We start from the raw sequence: 19,571 nt of genomic DNA on the forward strand, positions 1-19,571 counted from the left end.
GGTGCATACAGTATAAACAGCGAGACAGATTTTCTGACTCCAGCCGTCCTTGAAATATATATTTTTAAGGCTCTGACAACGTCTAACAACTTGGAGTCCTCCAAGTCGTCTGTAGCCGCAGGCACTACAATAGGCTGGTTCAGGTGAAACGCTGATACCACCTTAGGGAGAAAATGCGGACGCGTCCGCAGCTCTGCCCTATCCGAATGGAAAATTAAATAAGGGCTTTTATAAGATAAAGCCGCCAGTTCAGATACTCTCCTGGCCGAAGCCAGGGCCAGTAACATAGTCACTTTCCATGTGAGATATTTCAAATCCACATTCTTTAGTGGTTCAAACCAATGGGATTTGAGGAAATCTAAAACTACATTTAGATCCCACGGTGCCACCGGAGGCACCACAGGAGGCTGTATATGCAGTACTCCTTTGACAAAAGTCTGGACCTCAGGGACTGAGGCCAATTCTTTTTGGAAGAATATTGACAGGGCCGAAATTTGAACCTTTATAGATCCCAATTTGAGACCCATAGACAATCCTGATTGCAGGAAATGTAGGAAACGACCCAGTTGAAATTCCTCCGTCGGAGCACTCCGATCCTCGCACCACGCAACATATTTTCGCCAAATACGGTGATAATGTTTCGCGGTGACTTCCTTCCTTGCCTTTATCAAGGTAGGAATGACTTCTTCTGGAATGCCTTTTCCTTTTAGGATCTGGCGTTCAACCGCCATGCCGTCAAACGCAGCCGCGGTAAGTCTTGAAAGAGACACGGACCCTGCTGGAGCAGATCCCTTCTCAGAGGTAGAGGCCACGGCTCGTCCGTGACCATCTCTTGAAGTTCCGGGTACCAAGTCCTTCTTGGCCAATCCGGAGCCACTAGTATCGTTCTTACTCCTCTTCGCCGTATAATTCTCAATACCTTTGGTATGAGAGGCAGAGGAGGAAACACATACACCGACTGATACACCCAAGGTGTTACCAGCGCGTCCACAGCTATTGCCTGCGGATCTCTTGACCTGGCGCAATACCTGTCCAGTTTTTTGTTGAGGCGAGACGCCATCATGTCCACCATTGGTTTTTCCCAACGGTTTATTAGCATGTGAAAAACTTCTGGATGAAGTCCCCACTCTCCCGGGTGAAGATCGTGTCTGCTGAGGAAGTCTGCTTCCCAGTTGTCCACGCCCGGGATGAATACTGCTGACAAAGCTATCACGTGATTCTCCGCCCAGCGAAGGATCCTGGCAGCTTCTGCCATTGCACTCCTGCTTCTTGTGCCGCCCTGTCTGTTTACATGGGCGACTGCCGTGATGTTGTCCGACTGGATCAACACCGGTCTTCCTTGAAGCAGAGGTTCCGCCTGGCTTAGAGCATTGTAGATCGCTCTTAGTTCCAGAATGTTTATGTGAAGAGACTTTTCCAGGCTCGTCCACACTCCCTGGAAGTTTCTTCCCTGTGTGACTGCTCCCCAGCCTCTCAGGCTGGCGTCCGTGGTCACCAGGATCCAATCCTGTATGCCGAATCTGCGGCCCTCCAATAGATGAGCCTCCTGCAACCACCACAGGAGAGATACCCTTGTCCTTGGCGACAGGGTTATCCGCAGGTGCATCTGAAGATGCGACCCTGACCATTTGTCCAACAGATCCCTTTGCATGGAATCTGCCGAAAGGGATTGCTTCGTAAGAAGCTACCATTTTTTCCCAGGACTCTTGTGCATTGATGTACAGACACCTTTCCTGGTTTTAGGAGGTTCCTGACCAGGTCAGATAACTCCTTGGCTTTTTCTTCGGGAAGAAAAACCTTTTTCTGAACTGTGTCCAGAATCATCCCCAGGAACAGCAGACGAGTTGTCGGCATTAATTGGGATTTTGGAATATTCAGAATCCATCCGTGCTGCTTTAGCACCTCTTGAGATAGTGCTAAACCCATCTCTAGCTGTTCTCTGGACCTTGCCCTTATTAGGAGATCGTCCAAGTATGGGATAATTAATACGCCTTTTCTTCGAAGAAGAAATATTATCTCGGCCATTACCTTTGTAAAGACCCGAGGTGCCGTGGACAAACCAAACGGCAGCGTCTGAAACTGATAGTGACAGTTTTGTACAACGAACCTGAGGTACCCCTGGTGTGAGGGGTAATTGGAACGTGGAGATACGCATCCTTGATGTCCAAGGATACCATAAAGTCCCCTTCTTCCAGGTTCGCTATCACTGCTCTGAGTGACTCCATCTTGAACTTGAACTTCTTTTTGTATAGGTTCAAGGACTTCAGATTTAGAATAGGCCTTACCGAGCCATCCGGCTTCGGTACCACAAATAGAGTGGAATAATACCCCTTCCCTTGTTGTAGAAGAGGTACCTTGACTATCACCTGCTGAGAATACAGCTTGTGAATGGCTTCCAAAACCGTCTCCCTTTCTGAGGGGGACGTTGGTAAAGCAGACTTCAGGAAACGGCGAGGTGGCTCTGTCTCTAATTTCAACCTGTACCCCTGAGATATTATCTGCAGGATCCAGGGATTTACCTGCGAGTGAGCCCACTGCGCGCTGTAATTTTTGAGACGACCGCCTACCGCCCCCGAGTCCGCTTGCGAAGCCCCAGCGTCATGCTGAGGCTTTTGTAGAAGCCGGGGAGGGCTTCTGTTCCTGGGAAGGAGCTGCCTGTTGCTGTCTCTTCCCTCGTCCTCTGCCTCGTGGCAGATATGAATAGCCCTTTGCTCTCTTATTTTTAAAGGAACGAAAGGGCTGCGGTTGAAAGGTCGGTGTCTTTTTCTGTTGGGGAGTGACTTGAGGTAGAAAGGTGGATTTCCCGGCCGTAGCCGTGGCCACCAAATCCGATAGACCGACCTCAAATAACTCCTCTACGCATCGCCTGTCCACTGTCGTGTCCATAAAGCTCTTCTGGCAGAAATGGACATAGCACTTACCCGTGATGCCAGTGTGCAGATATCTCTCTGTGCATCACGCATATAAAGAAATGCATCCTTTATTTGTTCTAACGACAGTAAAATATTGTCCCTGTCCAGGGTATCAATATTTTCGATCAGGGACTCTGACCAAACTACCCCAGCACTGCACATCCAGGCAGTCGCAATAGCTGGTCGTAGTATAACACCTGCATGTGTGTATATACCTTTTTGGATATTTTCCATCCTCCTATCCGATGGATCTTTAAGTGCGTCCGTCTCAGGAGAGGGTAACGCCACTTGTTTTGATAAGCGTGTTAGCGCTTTGTCCACCCTAGGAGGTGTTTCCCAGCGCTCCCTAACCTCTGGCGGGAAAGGGTATAAAGCCAATAACTTCTTTGAAATTAGCAGTTTTTTATCGGGGCACCCCACGCTTCATCACACACGTCATTTAATTCTTCTGATTCGGTAAAAACTACTGGTAGTTTTTTCACACCCCACATAATACCCTGTTTAGTGGTACCTGTAGTATCAGCTAAATGTAACATCTCCTTTATTGCCAAAATCATATAACGTGTGGCCCTACTGGAAAATACGGTTGATTCGTCACCTTCACCACCGGAATCAGTGCCTGTGTCTGGGTCTGTGTCGACCGACTGAGGCAAGGGACGTTTTACAGCCCCTGACGGTGTTTGAGGCGCCTGGACAGACACTAATTGAGTGTCCGGCCGCCTCATGTCGGCAAACGACTGCTTAAGCGAGTTGACGCTATCCCGTAATTCCACAAATAAAGGCATCCATTCTGGTGTCGACCCCCTAGGAGGTGACATCCTCATATTTGGCAATTGCTCCGCCTCCACACCAATAACGTCCTCATACATGTCGACACACACGTACCGACACACAGCAGACACACAGGGAATGCTCTATACGAAGACAGGACCCACTAGCCCTTTGGGGAGACAGAGGGAGAGTCTGCCAGCACACACCAAAAAGCGCTATATATGACAGGGATAGCCTTATGATTAAGTGCTCCCTTATAGCTGCTTTTATATTAATATATTGCCATTTATTCTGCCCCCCCTCTCTGTTATACCCTGTTTCTGTAGTGCAGTGCAGGGGAGAGACCTGGGAGCCTTCCTGACCAGCGGAGCTGTGACAGAAAATGGCGCCGTGTGCTGAGGAGATAGGCCCCGCCCCTTTTTCGGCGGGCTCGTCTCCCGCTATTTAGTACATTTAGGCAGGGGTAAATATCTCCATATAGCCTCTGGGGCTATATGTGAGGTATTTTTAGCCTTTTTAAAGGTTTTCATTTGCCTCCCAGGGCGCCCCCCCCCAGCGCCCTGCACCCTCAGTGACTGCCGTGTGAAGTGTGCTGAGAGGAAAATGGCGCACAGCTGCAGTGCTGTGCGCTACCTTAAGAAGACTGCAGGAGTCTTCAGCCGCCGATTCTGGACCTCTTCTTGCTTCAGCATCTGTGAGGGGGCCGGCGGCGTGGCTCCGGTGACCATCCAGGCTGTACCTGTGATCGTCCCTCTGGAGCTTCATGTCCAGTAGCCAAGAAGCCAATCCATCCTGCACGCAGGTGAGTTCACTTCTTCTCCCCTCTGTCCCTCGTTGCAGTGATCCTTTTGCCAGCAGGAATCACTGTAAAATAAAAAACCTAAGCTAAACTCTCTAAGCAGCTCTTTATGAGAGCCACCTAGAATTGCACCCTTCTCGGCCGGGCACAAAAATCTAACTGGAGTCTGGAGGAGGGTCATAGGGGGAGGAGCCAGTACACACCACCTGACCTGTAAAAGCTTTACTTTTGTGCCCTGTCTCCTGCGGAGCCGCTATTCCCCATGGTCCTTTCAGGAACCCCAGCATCCACTTAGGACGATAGAGAAATTAGATTTACAAACCATGGCTGGCTTCGGTCACACATTAACATAACTAGCGTGACTACACAGATGTTTTGAAGATCAATCTACACAAAACTAATGGAAGAAGGTCCCCTTTGGAAAAGGACAGGCAGATTTGGCCTCTCAACAAAAAGTTGGGAAACGGACACCTATAAAATTGATAAAATGATATAAAAGTAAACATGTTTTGTTATTGGTTTGCAATCTAATACCTCATCAGAAGGAAAATATAATAACCTTCAACTAGAAGCTAACCCAAGAATAAAATGCTTTACAGAAGCAAACCCAGGAATAAGCACTTTACTGTATTTTGAAATTGACTTCAATAAGCTGTACTTGATGCAGTCAAGAATGCTCAGATCCTTTTGACCAATTATATAATTGTTACCCCACTGGCTTTTGGACAGAAGCATGTTAACCAGAACTAGACCAATCACAGAAGCTAGTTTATCAATGCTCTTAAAAAAAGATCATAATAAATAAAATTACTGCTTGCATGTAACTTTAAGTTTTGTCTTCTTCTACAGCTATGAATTGATGAAAATCCTTCCTGGCTCCTGAGTTTTGTAGAATTTCAAACCCCACCACTGACATGTTAACCCTTTGTGTGTTGACTGGCTGTGTTCTAAATTGCTTGGGCACACTAAATGATTTCTGGCAACTTCTAAACTGAACCCCTGAAGCTGGCAGCGAATGTGTGCGCTCTTTGGGGGTCCAGTACACTCATTGCTGCAGCTTGAATGCAGGTGGATTAAGTGCAAGTTACATGGTAGTGGTGCACCAGTCATGTGTGCTAGTAAAAAAAAATGCACATGCAATACTCAGATTCTTCTAAAGTTTTGCTTACACCCTGCTTTCAGCATGACACACATCGTCCTCGCTAGTTCTATGCAGTCAGACAGAAAGGAGAGAACCAGGTGAACAACATTAAGCAAAACAATTCCATTACATTCTGTGGCTGGCTTTCCTGTGATGTATCTGATTAAATCATTTCGGCCTCATACCAGTCCAGCAGTGACACTCCGCACTTGGGGTCTCTCGGTATCTCCACCACATCAATGTTAGACATTCTGCTCGACTGCCTGCCGCATTCATTTTATCACCCAAGAGCTTGCAGGAAATGTAATTGTGTTAACCTTTTCCAGTCTTTTGAGCAGGTTCTCGCTCATTTCACGGTAATGTCCAAAGCTGTCTTTATTAATGCTGAATGTCGCTGTAATGTTTTAATTGAATTAATGATAGCATTATCCTTTTCAAGATCCATTAGGAGATATTGATTTGCATGCATCACAACAAGAGTCCCATTACATATCACTTATGCCTCATTATTTCACATAACCTGCCATCAAATCAAATGTCCACAAAACTGTTGTGAGGAGAAGAAAAAGAATCCAATCTTAAACCAGAAAGCAACTGGGAGGAAAAATAAATAAATAAAATAAATAAAAAAACACAAGTTCAAACTCAATATGCAGCAGAATTAACCAACGAAGGGGTTGCTGTGCGAACAGATTTAGAACTACTTGTTTTGCTAATTCAGGTACAATGACCTTGTGTTAAGAGTTATGCGTCACCTGTAGGTACAGTAGGTGTAAGTGGTGGCATCATGAGAAACACTAACCACCAGGGGGCGCCAAGACTCACAGAAATACAACCCTTTGTTTTAAATAAAATGCTCTTAATGATTAACTACAGCTTCATCGGCTTCAACAAGCTTGTCCAAGTTGCAATAACTAATTTTCATCAAAACATCCTAATTAGCAAGGATACATCAATCCTTGGTCTTTTAAATGTATAAATATTGTAGGATTGTTGTGAGCATACTTTATGTATATCGCGTATTACATTCCTCAAGATTTCACATTTTTAGACTGAATAAATAGCAGCTTGCACATAATTTAGAAGTGCTGTAAGGAATAACAGCAGCCCTGCTTGTTGCTCATTTGAACATGAATAATTAGACTGTAAGCTCTAAAGGACAGAAGCCTTAACTATTCCATTCTACAGTTGGATAATGTCTATATTCCCAATTTGTGATTACTGTATACAGAGCTATGATCCGTCCCTGCATCGTATTATTTAGGCAGTAATACTAAAATGGGTTCAATTAAAGTTATTATGCACTCAATCCACCAGCGATTAAGAGTCACAATTGTTCAGAAGCATACCAGAACTGATAAGAGATTATGGGGAAGACGTCTATGCACATTATACTTCCTGAAAGATGCTGCAACGTCCACTTCAACCATACATTTAGTAGAAAACAGTGATATCTATCATGTTCTTGTTTCCTGGTGAGTATAGAGGCTCTATTATTAATTATTATTATTATTATTATTATTATTATTATTATTATTATTACTGATATTAGTCCGCCTACTGAAAAGTGGCTGATAAATGAGAACAGTGTGCAATAGGTTTGTGAACTTGACAAACCCTGTAGTAAAACTATGCACCTAAGCGGTTTCATAACATACTAATGAATCAGTCACTTATGCTCAGTAGCGGCAATTTGATTATTAAAGGGAAAATGAATCTCTACAATAGCTATGTCTATAGAGGACTCAAACAGCTACTTGGTGGCAGCCAGTCTACCCTTCCTTTTTTTCTTATTTTGGTAACTTAAACCGCTTAATGTTTCTATAAATGTGGCCAAGTCAACATGACAACTTCCAGTGAGTTACTATAGAACCATAGACATTACCTGTGATGAACAACTTTAATTCAGGAGCAAAAAAAAAAAAAATTAACAAACACGTGTGAACATAGGCTAACAGAAGGACGCCCGGGAAATCAATTGTTTTGCGGGCATCCAAATGTAATTGGCACCCATCAGAGCAATTCAATGCTTGAGGCGCCCAAACTCAATTTTGGACATCCAAAGTGTCGGTTTACCACACATTTCAGCTTGCACTTCTGAAGGCTATTCGGGCTCGAACAGACCCTATTCATTGCTCCCTAGTGGCAGCTGCAGTGATCAACAATTGAATCCCCCCCACATAGGTGTGGCACAGTCCTACTGCCTCTGAAGGACTTAAGGTACCTACACACGGTAAGATTTTTTTCAAATGATGTGGGCGTTTCCGACCAATAGGAACATCACATCGCTTAAAAATGGTCCATGTGTGGGCATGTAAACGATGTGATGCGCGCACCCACGGGTCGATCGTCGCCTACTCCATTCTCTTGAACATGCAGAACGATCTGAGGAGGTGGCGAACATGGCCCGCTAACCCAATCCCCCCCTCCCCAGTCACTCTCCCTTGCTGGCAACAGCAATTGTGCGCGCTTGCCGATGCAGGTACTACACCGGGCCCAGTCGCTGGAGGACACATCACTCTGTGTGTGGGGACCTTTACACTACAGAATAGCAAAATAAACTGAGAGGAGAATGAGGTTTTTTGAAGTGCCCATCAAAGCTATTCAATTGTTTTGTAGAGCAGGCACAAGTGCTGTCGGTGCCCATTATTTCTGCCTACTACCGCCTTAAGCGGCAAGCAGAAATGTGCAAAAAGTAATGCTCTTCAGTGCCCAAACTGCAGTTTTGGCATCGTTCCCATTAGTATAGACAGGTTTAGGCACTTAACGCAACCAAACTCAATATATATGGACGCAACAAGCAATGTAACACCACGTCAGTCCTGAAATCATCTCATTGGACGTGCCGTATATCCAATAGGACAACTCAACGAAAGAAGATTGAAAACAACTGATCAGGAGTACACACATTAAACCGTGTATGATAAATTGTTCCGATCCACGCTGGAATTATATCCCACAGGATATATCTTAGTGTGTACCCAGCTTAAGTCAAAAGTGTAAAACCAGTGGAATATGTAGCCATAGATAGGGGTCACAGTGTTTGGATTAGATAGGATTTGAGGCATCTTGACATTTTCAGACCACATGCCCTGATTCTAAGTCATGTGCTCATTACTGGAGAAGAGTGCCAAGTTCAACACTACACCCACCACTGTGCGTCTCCAGGTAAGTACACAGACATTTATCATACCTTAACAAACTTTACACAAACCAGTATATTATTGCACAAATGGAAGTAAATTGAGCTGTGTCATGTAACATTTTAGATTCAAACTGTGGGGTCAATCCAATTAGCCGTGATAATCTCGCAGGTGTGAGTCTTCATGGAGGCCCGAATTCGTACAAAAGTGCTCACCACCCCATAGAGATCTGAGCAAGTTTGTGCTAATTGGGGCTGATGTGTGAAATGTGATGAAACCAAAACTTGACCATTAACCCTCAAAAGAATGGAGAGAAATAATGTGTTCTGATTTAACTGGTAAAGGTAGCAAGCTGTTCTTCGCTATGATATGCAATCTGTGCCAATGATTTAAACTGACCAAACATTTGGGCATCTCCAAAAGGAATTGCTGCAATCAGTATAGTAATGGTACTTCAACTGCGGGGGTTCATATATTACAATTTCCAGATTTAGAACACAGCTGTTCGACTTTCCTCCCCCTCTTGGAAAGAAAATATACAGTATAAGTGATATATGAATTGCCAGAAGTACTCAATGAATATCTAAAACCATAAACTGCTAAGATGATTAATGAGGACACAGGCGGCTGTGTAGCCTAAATAATAGGATATATTCATATGCAACCTGCAAAATGAAAATAGTGGAAAGAAAAGGCACAACAAGATGCACTCCATTGAAATGTTTAATTGGATACTTTCAAATTAAATGTCCTTACCTAACCTTTCTCCCACTCCGGGTACATTTGATCAGACGTTATTGCAGTAGGATATACACAATTCTCTCGGAAAATAAAGCCCAACCACAGAGCTCTGGGAGATGACCAAAGTACACTAACAACATGTAGTAAAATGGGTTATTTAAAGTATATCCTGTCTAATACAATAATGCTATAGGTATGTATAAGCTCATGATGAAAGTATAAATCTCCTTAAAGAGACAACTGAATATGAGAGGCTGGGGGGTGAGGTTCTTGCCTATTGCTTTTAAATTCCCTTATGCAGATAAAACAGACTAAAGGAACATTCATACTTTTTCATTTTCTTTTTAGGTGCTGTACTTAAATGTTCATTACAAGGTTATCCCTGGGGAATAGAAAATGGCTAGAGTTATGACCAAAATCAAAGAAGAAATTAAGTAATCTGCAGCTAAAGTACTCAAATATCTGATATATGTAATGGCTAATGCAGAGTTAGATACATATTGGATGTAATGTTTGCCCCATATATAGGTCACATGATACAGCAGTAGCATATGGTTCACTTACACACCCCCAGATACACTTATACCCACAACCATGCCATAAGCACAAGAAACCTATTTTAAGATTTGCTTTGATTGCGAAAATGCATTTAACATTCACTTTAAAATGTTATACAGGTTGAGTATCCCATATCCAAATATTCCGAAATACGGAATATTCCGAAATACAGAATTTTTGGAGTGCGACTGAGATAGTGAAACCTTTGTTTTCTGATGGCTCAATGTACACAAACTTTATTTAATACACAAAGTTATTAAAAATATTGTATTAAATGACCTTCAGGCTGTGTGTAAAAGGTGTATATGAAACATAAATGCATTCTGTGCTTAGACTTAGGTCCCATCGCCATGATATCTCATTATGGTATGCGATTATTGCAAAATACGGAAAAATCCGATATCCAAAATACTTCTGGTCCCAAGCATTTTGGATAAGGGATACTCAACCTGTAGTTGAAGGGGGGGGGGGGGGGGGGGATTTAGAATACAGCATTTATATTATTCAATTCCATGGGTGAATGCATGTAGCAAAAACTATTATTTTTAGAACACACCAACAATAGCAAACTGGAACAACTCATATCGCACAGTGTATGGCCACGATAACGGCTACTGTCAGGCTGTCAGAGGGTGCGATTCAGTTGTTATGTGATCGCCTGCCACTAGAGGTTGCCCGGCAGCAATTCAGTCATGCATTCAAATGCAATCACTGCTGGCTTTTGTCCCATTTGGACACCCAAGTGGGACTTTTCGCATTGTCTTTTAGTCGGATTTAACAGCTTTGCACGGCTAAACATAGTGCCATTTGGCGCGTCAGAAGTAATAAGCACCCGTTTGGAGCAACAACTGAATTGCTCTAACAGGTGACCATTACTTTGGGTGCAACAAACAACTGAACCGCCCCCAAATATATGTATCAAATGTGGCAACCCCAGCATAATTCAGACATAATTGCTCTGGTGCCCTCCTCAATGGTAATGTAGTAGAAATATCCCCTTTCAGTGGAAGCGGGCGGCACTCGAAGACTTAAGTGTTATTTTATTTCTACGTGCTGCCCGCTTCCTCTAAAGGAGATACCTCTACTACCTAATATATATATATATATATATATATATATATATATATATATATATATATATATATATATATATACACACACACACACACATATATATATATACACATATATACATATACACACACACATACTATATATAATTTCCCAGTATTTTTCTTTAAGTACAGTAAAATGCAGGCAGAAAACGCATCACAAACTTGTGTCATACCTGCAAAATATGAGGTTACAACTGTGTAACACCACCTTTCCCAGGAAAGACTGCCGCCTGTTCTACAACATTTGTAGACCCGATCCTGGGGTCTCAGCTGCTGATCTGACAATTTCACGCTATAAAAAAAAAAAAAAAAAAATGTTCCACTTCAAACTCCAGTTTTCTAATCATGGTAAAGCAATATTCGTTTACTATAAAATCAGACCCAGGACACATCCCAAGGGCCAAGTACCCAAAGCGTCTAATTTCTATTACAAATCTTACTTTAACCTATAGCAACAAACTCGCTTTGATTTTATTTTAGGAAAAAAAACTCTGCAAATGAAAAGAGCAAAATAACAGCTGCTCTTATGATCAGATCCTTTTCTTTCTATACAAGTGACCTAAAGAGAACCATGCATCAGGATTATGCTACATCTCAACTGGCATGGGTCATCCACTCCGCCGCCAGGACTCGGTCACTTTTCACACCAGATTATTTGCAGTGAAACAGATTGGTAACTACTGCTGTTTAGCACTAAAGTTGCACCTAAATGAAAGGATGGTAAAGAAACTTATGACTGCACATCTTCCCTGCCTCTTTTTATTTTTTTAATAAATAAATGCGTAAGGGCCGATTCAAAATGTGTTTTTCCGCAACCACCACTAGTGGTGCCCAGCAGCAGAAATTCAACTGTTCTGCCGTGTGGCCACAGAGGACACATTTTTTCACACAGTCTCCTGAGGTGCGAGAAAAAGTGTGTGTAAACTGGGCACTTTGGACGTCCAAAGCAGGGAGTTTAGATGGGCAAGGTCAAGTTAGACAGCTAAACCCTGTCTGTTTGGGTGCGATATGCGTGATGTACTTGGGCACCCAAACACAGTTGAATTGCGACAGTTGTTTGGGCGTCTAAAAAGTCCCATTTAGACTGGATTTTTAGATGCCCAAAACAATTGAATCGGGCCCGAATTGTTATTGTTTTTTGCACTATTAGCCCCCATAAAGGTCGTGTTTAGCCGCATAAAGTAGCTAATCCCGACCAAAGCGCTGGGCCCAATTGTGCTGTTTGGGCGCCCAAACGGGTCCTTTTTAGCGTATTTAATATTGCCACCCACGGGGGATGCGAGCTGAAATGCCAGAGATGCCAGCAGCCATCGCATCCGAACCCTCTAGTGATTGCCGGCAAACAAAACATTTGATTTCCGACCGTTAAGTTTGAAGGACCCTCTTTATTATCAGGATGCTTATGCATCTAGGAATTTTGAAAAAAAAAAAAAAGTATCAATACCAAGGTTTTTTTTGTGTGTTTTGTTAAATTTTATTTAGAGTGCGGCTGTGTCTCCACATTATTTCTACATGGGTTCTGCACAGCAGTCAGTCTTTTACTATCTTGCTATATTGGCTTAATCAATCATGTTCAGGCTACCTAGGCTACGGACATCACTTTCACCTAATTAGTGATACTGTAACTCAGCAATCTATTGTTTCGGAACATTGAGAAGAGACAGGCCGATTGGGATGTAGTGAGAAAAGCTACAGTCATACCATCTGCCCATGCACAATTAAGGAGGATTTATTCTATCAGTAAGGAAATACAAACACATTATCCATCCCCTACAGTTAACTGTTCCCCCCTTGTAAATGCTATATACACACAGACACACCTTTAAATCACATATATTACTAAGGTGCGGCGCCTTTAAAACTGAAGGCACCAACAAAGACCAAAGCAAACGTAAAAAAATCACATTAAGGAACTATATTAAAGATCCACCCAGAAACGATGTATAACCTCGGAGCTCACGGATTAGAAGTCCACTGCCCCAGCCATGCTAAACCAGTGCACTTAAACAGCTTATTTCTTAATATCACTGCTAATGCTGGCTCAGCCACTTCTCCAAGTGGGAAAATCTTATAGCTGAATACAGCACTGGTTCTTGAACATCTCCCCTGGGCACTGAAACCGACCAGGTTTCTGAGGCAACCAGTGAACATTCTGTTCATATGCAAGCAGAGTGCATTAATCTTCATGCAATGACACTGGGCATTCCTAAAACCTGAGGAACAGAGGGACAAGTAGCAGACCAAACATTAAGATGATTCAAATTGTGGAAAAACTCACCCCAATAATGAGCAATATTAGAAGGGAAAAAAATTAAGGGCGGTATCCCTAAACTGGCATTATATGTGGATCAAAAGAACACAGGTAGAGAATACTTGTACTCAAATTATAATTTATTTTCTTGTTTTCTTACAGATGTCATTAAACAAAAACAGCTCACAGAATGCCATTATCGCCTTGAATTTATGCAGGAAAAAAATAATAATAATCGGTTAATGTCAGTACTATCCAGGAGCATCCAAACGTCCTGAGCACAATATCCAGGTGATTTTCAGGCCATGTAATCTGCCAGCGGTAGGTATAAAATGTAAATTATTTATCAGACTAGGTTTCTGTAAAGCCATAATCACACTAATTAGAATCTAAAAGAGTGAATGCAAGAATCATCTGCCCTGCGATACTCTTCAGCAGAGACTCCTAAGAACACATCTTCATTTTAACATTTATTCTATGCAGATATTCCAGGCTAATCTCAGCCATTATAATGCTAAAAAAAGCAAAATCAAATTTTAAAGACAGATTATTTCCTGACAGATGTATTTTTTTTTTTTTACTTGTGTGGTTAACAATGATTACCTATGATTTATGAGAGTGTGACCAAGACACAGCACTCATGCAACCCGCACACTTCTGAAATAAGGAACTGTGATTATTAAGGGCGTATTTAAATGTCTGCAATAACATCAAAATCTGACTGACCAGTCACAAGCAAAGGCCTCACAAACTTTAAACAGGGGCCGACAAAGTGGGGCCATTCTAGGGTAAGAAAGACTCCTACAGACACCACAAAAGTGGCAGCATGGTTTTCAGCAGTTTCCTATGAGAAGCATGCTAGCTCCTTGCACTGCGGCAAGCTGTCAGTAGATCCGCAGCCCACCCGGAGACACATGTTCTTGCTATTTTAGGAGTTGTCTCACAGAATATACTTAACACTTTCACTGACAGACTGCAACGATTGCCTCTCTGACACAGTGGTGAAGAGTAGATACATATTCACATTCAATGGCAGCTAAATAATTCAGGGTGAAGTAGGTATGTCACTTTAGAACATAACACACTATGCTGAAGGTCACACAACAATGCCCAGGTGACATTCCCTAAATGGAGGCATCACAGAACGCTTATATGCACAGAGGCAGGCTGAATGGAGACTGGAGGAAACATCAATCTTCTCGATAAGGTGAAACCGCTATCTGAAGGGAGAAACCAAAGCTTGCTGTATACACATCAGCTCCTGACTTGTTTTGTGCCAGGGCTAACCCCAATAATCATACTCGCCTATGTGTGAGAACAAGTTAACCAGCTCTTAAACCTGATGGTGCAGCCAGCAAATATAAATCACTGGATCAAAGTCCATTTTTCCATAGTTATACTGTATGTATAGTCAGATAGGACAGATGTGGTGCAAATGGAGAAGTAGTGTGTTATGAGAAGGACCACATACTGTCTAATTGCCATCATGTCAAGAACAGTCACTTAGCAGCAATTTCTGGTCAACTGGGTCTAATTGGCCATCCTAATCAATGCATGTATGAATACTCCATCCAGCTCTGGAAGGGAGGGGAGGGGGGATAAATAGTGCCAAAAACACCCTTGCGCCAGGCGCGTGCTACTCTGGTGGTGCCGGGCATCTATTGACCACAAAATGTGTCCTAGTTGCAATGCGATGTGATGAGGAAGCACAAGGAGACTATGCTGATTGAATATGAGACACTTGTATATCTGTGTGTGACAGTCTGGATCTGTATTATGAAGTGCTTCGATGCCGTGGCTATTTTCCAAACCAAGTCCTGTTGTGTTATGTGTACAGATTCAGTGGCACATAGATATGCAAGTGTCGCATATGAAATTAATTAGCACAGTCTCATATTGCAACTAAGGATGGGTAGACACCTGGCAGATCTCCCTGCTGACACGCCGTCGCACTGACTTAGCTGAAAATTCAGGTAAGCATATACACTTGCCAATCAGCTGCTCAATAGGTCAGTCCTGACATCACAGCCAAGCAAGCATTTGATTTTGCCTACCCAGCTGTGATATCAGTTGCCCATACACACAGGCTGAAATGTCGATATATCAGCAGATATACTGGGCATCGGCTGTGCTGCAGGGCCATTACAATATATATAAGTATAATTTATATTCCACACACAGCCAAAATCCTCCAGGATCTACTCTGAGATTTATTGAGGAAGTGATATTACTTGCATCTTTGTGATTGCCAAACCAGCTATATATTATTTGAGTTATATTTTTTATGGACTAACATCCGAATCTGAAACAGTCTGGATCACAAGATCTAGATTTCATACCCAGGAAATTTACCAAAATCTCTGACATTTGACTGTTAGTACCTTAAAGGGAACTATAAGTTTAGCCCCCACAAGGGACCTTATTAAGGATCAATTATCTTCAGGTAGTTTGTATAAACACCAATATAGGGCTGCCAGTATCCCTAAAAGGAACCGTCAATTAAGCTCCCATCAGGAGTTTGATTAGAGATCTAATTATCTTTATATTCAAGATATGGCTTTCATACATAAACCTGATGACAAATAAGCCTGTCTTTTTAAATTCGTTACCCCTGATGAAGTCGATAAGACGAAACGCGTTGGATTTGTCAGTCAGAAGTTTACAACCTAGTTTGTGAAGATATTCCCTCTCGAGCTCGCACCTGAAGAGGTGAGGGAGTATCTAGAATTGATATAATATAACAAACGCATTGGTTGTATTTGATTGACATTTTATAAGATTATTGTGAATATTATATGATGAATCACATGGAAAATTCCACCTGTTCAATTGTATGTTATTAAAATAATTTTTTACTAATTGGCCTTGGGCCTCTTGTTTGGGTGACTATTTGGTGAGGGGTGTCTGTTACAGGTACCCAGATACAAACATTCTCCAGTATACAACTCATGTCTATGGAAATAACGCTGGAAGAACCTGTGTAAATACATTCTATTGAGCGCACTTGGGAAATTGTTGTTATCTTGTATGCTAGTGAGGTCTTTCAACAGGGATCTCTCCCGTTGTGCTGCTTCCACTTTGGCGCAAGTTAAGGATACTACTGTGTTATATATATATATATATATATGTATATATATATATATATATATATATACACACATATACATAATAAGAATTTACTTACCGATAGTTCTATTTCTCGGAGTCCGTAGTGGATGCTGGGGTTCCTGAAAGGACCAGGGGGAATAGCGGCTCCGCAGGAGACAGGGCACAAAAGTAAAGCTTTTACAGGTCAGGTGGTGTGTACTGGCCCCTCCCCCTATGACCCTCCTCCAGACTCCAGTTAGGTACTGTGCCCGGACGAGCGTACACAATAAGGGAGGATTTTGAATCCCGGGTAAGACTCATACCAGCCACACCAATCACACCGTACAACTTGTGATCTAAACCCAGTTAACAGTATGATAACAGAGGAGCCTCTGAAAGATGGCTTCCTAAACAATAACCCGAATTAGTTAACAATAACTATGTACAAGTATTGCAGATAATCCGCACTTGGGATGGGCGCCCAGCATCCACTACGGACTCCGAGAAATAGAATTATCGGTAAGTAAATTCTTATTTTCTCTATCGTCCTAAGTGGATGCTGGGGTTCCTGAAAGGACCATGGGGATTATACCAAAGCTCCCAAACGGGCGGGAGAGTGCGGATGACTCTGCAGCACCGAATGAGAGAACTCCAGGTCCTCCTTTGCCAGGGTATCAAATTTGTAAAAATTTACAAACGTGTTCTCCCCTGACCACGTAGCTGCTCGGCAGAGTTGTAATGCCGAGACCCCTCGGGCAGCCGCCCAAGATGAGCCCACCTTCCTTGCGGAATGGGCCTTAACAGATTTAGGCTGTGGCAGGCCTGCCACAGAATGTACAAGTTGAATTTTGTTACAAATCCAACGAGCAATCGACTGCTTAGAAGCAGGTGCACCCAACTTGTTGGGTGCATACAGTATAAACAGCGAGTCAGATTTTCTGACTCCAGCCGTCCTTTAAATGTATATTTTTAAGGCTCTGACAACGTCCAACAACTTGGAGTCCTTCAAGTCGTCTGTAGCCGCAGGCACTACAATAGGCTGGTTCAGGTGAAACGCTGATACCACCTTAGGGAGAAAATGCGGACGCGTCCGCAGCTCTGCCCTATGTCGAATGGAAAATTAAATAAGGGCTTTTATAAAACAAAGCCGCCAGTTCAGATACTCTCCCGGCCGAAGCCAGGGCCAGTAACATAGTCACTTTCCATGTGAGATATTTCAAATCCACATTCTTTAGTGGTTCAAACCAATTGGATTTGAGGAAATCTAAAACTACATTTAGATCCCACGGTGCCACCTTAGGCACCACAGGAGGCTGTATATGCAGTACTCCTTTGATAAAAATCTGGACCTCAGGGACTGAGGCCAATTCTTTTTGGAAGAATATTGATAGGGCCGAAATTTGAACCTTAATAGATCCCAATTTGAGACCCATAGACAATCCTGATTGCAGGAAATGTAGGAAAACGACCCAGTTGAAATTCCTCCATCGGAGCACTCCGCTGCTCGCACCACGCAACATATTTTTGCCAAATACGGCGATAATGCTTCGCGGTGACTTCCTTCCTTGCCTTTATCAAGGTAGGAATGACTTCTTCTGGAATGCCTTTTCCTTTTAGGATCTGGCATTCAAACGCCATGCCGTCAAACGCAGCCGCGGTAAGTCTTGAAAAAGACAAGTACCCTGCTGAAGCAGGTCCCTTCTCAGAAGTAGAGGCCACGGATCGTCCGTGACCATCTCTTGAAGTTCCGGGTACCAAGTCCTTCTTGGCCAATCCGGAGCCACTAGTCTTACTCCTCTTTGCCGTATAATCCTCAATACCTTTGGTATGAGAGGCAGAGGAGGAAACACATATACCGACTGGTACACCCAAGGTGTTACCAGCGCGTCCACAGCTATTGCCTGCGGATCTCTTGACCTGGCGCAATACCTGTCCAGTGTTTTGTTGAGGCGAGACGCCATCATGTCCACCATTGGTTTTACCCAACGGTTTAATAGCATGTGGAAAACTTCTGGATGAAGTCCCCACTCTCCCGGGTGAAGGTCGTGTCTGCTGAGGAAGTCTGCTTCCCAGTTGTCCACGCCCGGGATGAATACTGCTGACAGTGCTATCACGTGATTCTCCGCCCAGCGAAGGATCCTGGCAGCTTCTGCCATTGCCCTCCTGCTTCTTGTGCCGCCCTGTCTGTTTTGAAGCAGAGGTTCCGCCTGGCTTAGAGCATTGTAGATTGCTCTTAGTTCCAGAATGCTTATGTGAAGAGACTTTTTCAGGCTCGACCACACTCCCTGGAAATTTCTTCCCTGTGTGACTGCTCCCCAGCCTCTCAGGCTGGCCTCCGTGGTCACCAGGATCCAATCCTGCATGCCGAATCTGCGGCCCTCCAATAGATGAGCCTCCTGCAACCACCACAGAAGGGATACCCTTGTCCTCGGCGACAGGGTTATCCGCAGGTGCATCTGAAGATGCGACCCTGACCATTTGTCCAACAGATCCCTTTGCATGGAATCTGCCGAAAGGGATTGCTTCGTAAGAAGCTACCATTTTTTCCAAGGACTCTTGTGCATTGATGTACAGACACCTTTCCTGGTTTTAGGAGGTTCCTGACCAGGTCAGATAACTCCTTGGCTTTTTCTTCGGGAAGAAAAACCTTTTTCTGAACTGTGTCCAGAATCATCCCCAGGAACAGCAGACGAGTTGTCGGCATTAATTGGGATTTTGGAATATTCAGAATCCATCCGTGCTGCTTTAGCACCTCTTGAGATAGTGCTAAACCCATCTCTAGCTGTTCTCTGGACCTTGCCCTTATTAGGAGATCGTCCAAGTATGGGATAATTAATACGCCTTTTCTTCGAAGAAGAAATATTATCTCGGCCATTACCTTTGTAAAGACCCGAGGTGCCGTGGACAAACCAAACGGCAGCGTCTGAAACTGATAGTGACAGTTTTGTACAACGAACCTGAGGTACCCCTGGTGTGAGGGGTAATTGGAACGTGGAGATACGCATCCTTGATGTCCAAGGATACCATAAAGTCCCCTTCTTCCAGGTTCGCTA

At 43.3% G+C, this 19,571-nt stretch overlaps 1 protein-coding gene across 2 annotated transcripts in view; it reads right to left on the reverse strand.

Annotated features, from left to right (window-relative positions):
- The window catches only part of R3HDM1 (R3H domain containing 1), a 222,315-nt gene that overhangs the window by 100,783 nt on the left and 101,961 nt on the right, over positions 1 to 19,571 (reverse strand). Inside the window, exon 2 of one of the 2 annotated variants that reach the window (XM_063933760.1) lies at positions 11,354 to 11,472. The exons of the other annotated variant lie outside the window; for it this stretch is intronic. The gene's annotated coding sequence lies outside the window, so the exon portion shown is untranslated. The remainder of the gene's footprint in view (positions 1 to 11,353; positions 11,473 to 19,571) is intronic. 2 annotated transcript variants of the gene reach the window in all.

The sequence above is a fragment of the Pseudophryne corroboree genome, chromosome 7 (assembly GCF_028390025.1).
Source record: "Pseudophryne corroboree isolate aPseCor3 chromosome 7, aPseCor3.hap2, whole genome shotgun sequence".
NCBI classification, from domain to species: domain Eukaryota; kingdom Metazoa; phylum Chordata; class Amphibia; order Anura; family Myobatrachidae; genus Pseudophryne; species Pseudophryne corroboree.